A 7,149-nucleotide genomic window follows, 5' to 3' on the forward strand; every position below is an offset into this window, starting at 1 on the left:
AAAGAAGGAGTTGAAAAGCTTCTTGAGTAACTCAAGGATGGGGTTACCATCAGCTGAAAAAGAGAAGCCTGGAGATGAAGCAATTTTTGCATGGTAGAGACCGGAATTTTAGTTTTGGACATATGACATTTGCGATCTGTTAAACATTTCTAATAGGCGTGTCAAGGAGGCAGTTGGATACATGATTTCAAGTTTGGAAAGGAGTTTGGAGCTGGAGAAATAAGTTTGGGAGTCTTAAACATATAGTTGGAATTTAAAGCAAAAGACAATGAGATCGCCATGAGACTAACTGTACTGTAAATGGAGAAAGCAAGAGTAGAAAGAACTAACTGGACGTTGGATTTAATGATGTAGAAGTCGCTGTTGACAATGACAGGAACAAGTTCAGAGAATCATATGGACAAAAGCCTAATTAGCATGCTTTAAAAGAGAATTTGAGGAAAGGAATTGAAGACACAAGTAGAGTCAACCCTTGAAATTTTACTGCAAAGGAAAGCACACAAATGGCATAACTGTCTGGGGTATGAGAAATTTCTATTAGGATGGGAGAATGACAGTATTTTTGCAAATTTTTTGTTTTGCTTTTTAAAATCAGCATGACATCTTCCCAAAGGGAGAGGAAAGATGCTGTAGGCAAGAGAGTGGAGAAATGTTGGAGTGAAATTTTGAGGAGAAGAGTACTAGGAATGTGGAGTACAGAGACTGATTTTGGATAGGAGTATGATACATGTGAAAACTTTAGTGGATATTCAATATCATGATTCAGTTAGTCACTCAGCAAATCTCAGCTAGCCACTATTATGGTTTTCATTGCTATTCAATTTACAATTACTTTTTGTTGTTCTTAGTCATATAAAAATTATATACATAATAGGGACTTCCCTGGCGGTCCAGTGGTTAAGATTCTGAGCTTCCAATGCAGGGGGCGCAGGTTCCATTCCTGGTCTCAGAACTAAGATCCCACATGCTTCGCGGTGTGGCCGGAAAAAAAAAAAATTATACCCGTAATAAATAATTGGTTGAAGAGATGATATCTAAGGAATAAAACCACAAAAATTTTGCAAATATGCTTGTCCTTATGGTTCTTTGTATTTTCCTACCTCCTGTTTTTTCTCTGATGACACCTGGTACAGCGGGTGCAGGAGGGCTTTTTCCCATGGCACTGTGCATTCGCTTTTCTATCTTTTTATTGCTTTTGTATTTCATCTTCAGATAGTATATTTTTGCTGTTGTTTTCTGGTTCTGAGTCCTTCTGCTAATTTCTTCATTTTTATTTTTCAATTCATCTCTCAATTCTTCTAGCTTTCAGTTGCTTTTGGCATTTCTCAAATGTATTTTTAATATTTTTACTGAGATATAATTGACACAATAAACAGCATGCATTTAAAGTATACAGTTTGGTTGCTTTTGACAAATGCATATTCCTGTGATACCATCACTGTAATCAAAATAATGAACATATCCATTACCTCCAAGTTGTCTCATGCTTCTTTGTCATCTTTCTCTTTTGCTCTTTTCTTCCTCTCCACCCCCAAACAAATACTGATCTGCTTTCTGTTACTGCAGATTAGTTTAAATTTTCTAGACATTTATTTACATGAAATCATATGTATGTAGTTTCTTCTGGCTTCTTTCATTTAGTATAATTATTTGAGATCCATCCATGCTCTTGCATATATCAATGGTCCATTTTTTTATTGCTGAGTAGGGTTCCATTGTACGGATATACTACAATTTTTTTAATCCGTTGACTTGTTAATGGACATTTGGGACAATAACATTAGGACAAAGTTATTTGACTATTACAAATAAAGCTGCTATAAACATTCATGTACAAGTCTTTGTATGCACATATTCTTTCATTTCCCCGGATAAATACTTAGGGATGAATGGCAGGGTCATTTGATAGGCATATTTTACACTTTTTCAGGAACTGTCAAACTGTTTGCTAAAGTAGATCTTCCGTTTTATATTTCCACCAGAAGTTCCTGAAATTTTTATTGTCCCATATGCATGCCAACACAATATGATCAGTTTCTTTAATTTTAGCCCTTCTGATAGATGTGTAGTCATATCTCATTTGCATTTTCCTAATAATAATTTGAGGACACCTTCTTTGCCTGTGCTTTTTTATCATCAGTATATCTTTGGGGGAATTCCTGTCCAAATGTTTTATCCATTTAAAAAATTGGGATGTGGTTTCCTTATTATTGAGTTGGAGAGAACTTTGTATATTCTGCATACGTCTTTTTTTTTTTTTTAATTTATTTTGTCTGCTTTGGGTCTTCGTTGCTGCGCACGGGCTTTCTTTAGTTGCAGCCAGACGGGGCTTCTCACTGAGGTGGCTTCTCTTGTTGCAGAGCACAGGCTCTAGGCGCGCAGGCTTCAGTAGTTGCAGTGCACGGGCTCAGTAGCTGTGGCTCACGGGCTCTAGAGCGCAGGCTCAGTAGTTGTGGTGCACGGGCTTAGTTGCTCCGCAGCATGTGGGATCTTCCCGGACCAGGGCTCGAACCCGTGAGCCCTGTATTGGCAGGCGGATTCTCAACTACTCTGCTACCAGGGAAGCCCTCTGCATACGTCTTTATCAGATGATTTGCAAGTGTTTTCTCCCAGTTTCGCTTGTCTTTTCTTTGTTTTTTAACAGTGCCTTTTGTAAAGTTAGTTCTTAATTTTGATAAGTGAAAAAAAATTAACAACCTTTTTCTTTTATGAGTTGTGTTTCTCGTCTCAAGGCAAAGAAATTAGGTTTCATTGCCTTATCTAAGATCACAAAGATTTTCTCTTATATTTTATGCTAGAAATTTTATGGTTTTAGAGTTTACATTTAGGTTCTTTGATACATTTAATTTTTTATACGGCATAGCGAGAGTATGGGTTGAAGGTTTGTTTTTTGTTGTTGTTGTTTTTTGAATGAGGATACCCAATTTCTGCAGCACCATTTTTAACAGCCTTCCTCCACAGAATTGTCTTTGTCCCTTTAACAAGAATCAATTGACCAAATATGTGTGGTTCTATTACTAGACTCTCTATTCTGTTCCACTGACGTATTTGTTTATCTCTTATGTAATATCACATCAAACTGATTATTGTAGCTTTACAGTAAGTTTTGAAATCAAGTAGTGTAAATATTCTAACTTCTTTTTCAGAGTTGTTTGGATAATCTAGGATCATTGCACTTCTATATGAATTTTAGAAGCAGCTCATCCATTTCTACAAAAATGCCTGTTGGGGGACTTCCCTGACAGTCCAGCAATTAAGACTCTGAGCTTCCACTGCAGGGGGCACAGGTTCGATCCCTGGTCAGGGAGCTAAGATCCCATATGCCACACGGCTTGGCCAAAAAGTTAAAAAAAAAAATGCCTGTTTGGATTTTGATCAATTTGGAAGAGAATTAACATCTTAATAATATTGAGTCTTCTGTTTCATGAACACTATCTCTTCTTTTATTTAGGTTTTTAATTTCTCTTACCAGTGTTTTCTACTTTTCACTGTAATAGTCTTGCACGTTTTTTGTCAGATTTATCTCTAAGTATTTCATATCTTTGAGACTATTGTAAATGGTATTTTCTAAAAATTCCATTTCTAATTGTTTATTGCTATTACATAGAACACAATTCATTTTTGTACATGGATTTGCATCCTGCAAACTTGCAAAACTCACTAATTCCAGTAGCTTTTTTAAAAAAATAATTTTCCTTTTAAAAATTTTTGGCCGCACCTCTGGCCATGTGGGATCTTAATTCCCCGATCAGGGATCGAACCCGCACCCCCTGCAGTGGAAGTGCAGAGTCTTAACCGCTGGACCACCAGGGAAATCCCTCCAGTAGCTTTTTGATGATCCCTAAGATTTCCTATATAGATAATGTTGGATGTGAATAAGACAGTTTTGCTTCTTCTTTTTAGTTTGAACACTTTTGTTTTCTCTTTGTTTTTGTTTTATTCCACCGGCTAGAATCTGCATTACAATGCTGAATAACATTGGTGAAAGTGGACAGTCTCGTGTTGTCTTGGATCTAAGGGAAAAAGCATGTGGTTTTTTACCATTAATTATGATATAAACTGCAAGGATTTTTTATAAATAGTTGTCCTTTATCAGGTGAAGGAATTTCCCTCCATTCCAAACCATTCCACTGGGAGTGGTTTTGTTTAATAGGAACGTTTGGAGATGTTTGGAGATATTTTTGGTCGTCACAACTGGGGCAGAGTGGTGCTTCTGGCTGCAAAATATACTGCAATGCACAACACAGCTTCCCACAACAAATGATTATCTGACCCAAAATGTCAGCTTCCCACAGGAAATAATTATCTGACCAAAATGTCGACAATGTCGAGGTTGAGAAACCCTTCCCTGCTTTATTTCTAGTTTGCTGAGAGTTTTTTCTTTTTAAAATCAGGAAAGGATATTGTAATCCCAAAATATTTTTCTGAATAAGATTTTTCTTTTTTAGTCTGTATGAAGTTTTTCTTTTTTCAGTCTGTTAATAGTGGTGAATTTCATCAGTTGATTTTCTTTTTTTTAATTTATTTATTTTATTTTTTATTTATTTTTGGCTGCATTGGGTCTTTGTTGCTGCATGCGGGCTTTCTCTAGTTGTGCCGAGCAGGGGCTACTCTTTGTTGTGGTGCACGGGCCTCTCATCGCGGTGGCTTCTCTTGTTGCGGAGCACAGGCTCTAGGGGCACGGGCTTCAGTAGTTGTGGCTCACGAGCTCTAGACCTCAGGCTCAGTAGTTGTGGTGCACAGGCTTAGTTGCTCTGCACGACATGTGGGATCTTCCGGGACCAGGGCTCGAACCTGTGTCCCCTGCATTGGCAGGCGGATTCTTAACTACTGCGCCACCAGGGAAGCCCCTCATCAATTGATTTTCAAATGTTAAACAAATCTTACATTCCTGGAATAAATCATACTTTGTCATGATGTATTATTGAATGTAACTTGCTAAAATGTTTTTAAGAATTTTTGCATCTATGCTCAAAAGGGTTAATGATTTGCTGTTTTCTTGTTATCTTTCTTATTGACTTCTAATTTAATTTCATTATGATTGGAGAACATACTATGGATAATTTGAGTTTTTTTGATTTATGGAGACTTGTTTTATGGCCAACATATGGTCCATTTTGGTAGGCGCATTTGAAAAGAATGTGTGGGGCTTTTTTGTTTTGTTTTTTTGGTAATGTTTTTATAGATGAAGTATCTGATCAAAATCCAGAGAACTGGGAAATTTTCACCACTATTCTGTCAAGCAGGAATGAAGTAGCATCCATTATATATAAACTAGAGGTATATCTTTACACAGCCCTTAGTTTCAATGGATTCCCACTGAGCAGCCTAATATTTTCTTGGAATAGAGGTCACCCTGCTCCTGGAATTTTTAAGCATTATCCAGTTTAAACTCTACATACCAGTAGGATAATCACTTATATTTGCAATGAGTATTAGCTAGGTATTCGCCAAAGCTCTGACAATTGAATCCAGCCAATTTTAAAGTGTAAACATATCCGTGCATGTGCCTGTTTGAGTATCCAATAGAAATCACTATTTCACTTACGCTTATCAGCCTTGATAGAAGTGATATGTATGCCATTAGAAGTAAAGAACACAATTAGAACCGAAAAGACATATTTCTTTCTCAAACTCTAGAAAAATGTTGATATTCTATTCAGTATCCAATAGGACACGTTCACATTTATATAGTATCACTTCTATAGCCTGGTCTTAATTATTTTCTTGGATAAAGCAACACACAAGAGTGTTTTCTTTCGTGAATTTCACTGACCAGTTTTCCATTTTGTATGAGAAAAGAAAAAAAATTTTAACTTTAAAATTAATGTTTTCATGAAATTATATATCTCATTTTAAGTTGGAGGAAAGTATATTGGGCAGAATAGAGCAAAAACTTTGCCAAAATTCAAATGTTAGAAAAATAGTTTGAAAGAGTTTGTAAAACATCTGTCATAATAGGTTTCTTCTATTCCTTATGTTGGAAGGCTGAATTTCACTGCGAAAATAATCCTATTGTGGAATAAAATATAATAGAGTTTCATCTCCTTATATTAGTTATTTGTGGGTCAAAATGGAGTGTCAATTACAGTTGCCAAGTTCCTGTGTAGACAAATGAATCAGAAAAACACAGTAGCTATTTTATTTGGGACCTTGCTGAGCTGCAAGATTTTTAATGAGTTAAAATAATATTTTGGGTTTTGAGAAGAAAGTGTGAACTATCAAAAACACAGACATTTGACTTTAAAGTTAGGACAAAAACATGCAAAGTCATCTTGAGCAACAGACACATTGAACTTGGAGATAGAATCCCCTGAGTGATGGGCCCCAGGACTGTTTTCTTTGGGCTATGCATCAAGGAAACCAGTCTGATGATACTGAAGCTCTTGAGAGAAGAGTCTTCTGTCACTAGCAGGTATGCTCAAAAATTTGCATGTAAGAAAAATTATTTTACCACATGTCTGTATAGCCATGCCAACATGATTATTTGATTTTCTTCTAGATGGGAACAAATAATAATCATAGTTGCTACTAAACACCAACTGGATAGAAACCACAGAATGTACAAGATATATAAGCAAATAGAATAAGTGAATGAGAAGAAATTTTTAAAAAATTAAGTGGATTAACAAGTGGGGTTTATTCCAGGAATGCAAGGATTCTTCAATATATGCAAATCGATCAATATAATACACCATATTAACAAACTGAAGGAGAAAAACCATATGATCATCTCAGTAGATGCAGAAAAAGCTTTTGACAAAATTCAACACCCATTTATGATAAAAACCCTCCAGAAAGTAGGCATAGAGGGAACTTACCTTAACATAATAGGCCATATATGACAAACCAGCAACCAACATGGTTTTCAATGGTGAAAAACTGAAACCATTTCCACTAAGATCAGGAATAAGACAATGTTATCAACTCTCACTAATATTCAACATAGTTTTGGAAGTTTTAGCCACAGCAATCAGAGGAGAAAAAGAAATAAAAGGAATCCAAATCAGAAAAGAAGAAGTAAAACTGTCACTATTTGCAGATGACATGATACTATACATAGAGAATTCTAAAGATGCTACCAGAAAACTACTAGAGCTGATCAATGAATTTGGTAAAGTAGCAGGATACAAAATTAATGCACAGAAA

The sequence above is a fragment of the Physeter macrocephalus genome, chromosome 20 (genome assembly GCF_002837175.3).
Source record: "Physeter macrocephalus isolate SW-GA chromosome 20, ASM283717v5, whole genome shotgun sequence".
NCBI lineage: Eukaryota > Metazoa > Chordata > Mammalia > Artiodactyla > Physeteridae > Physeter > Physeter macrocephalus.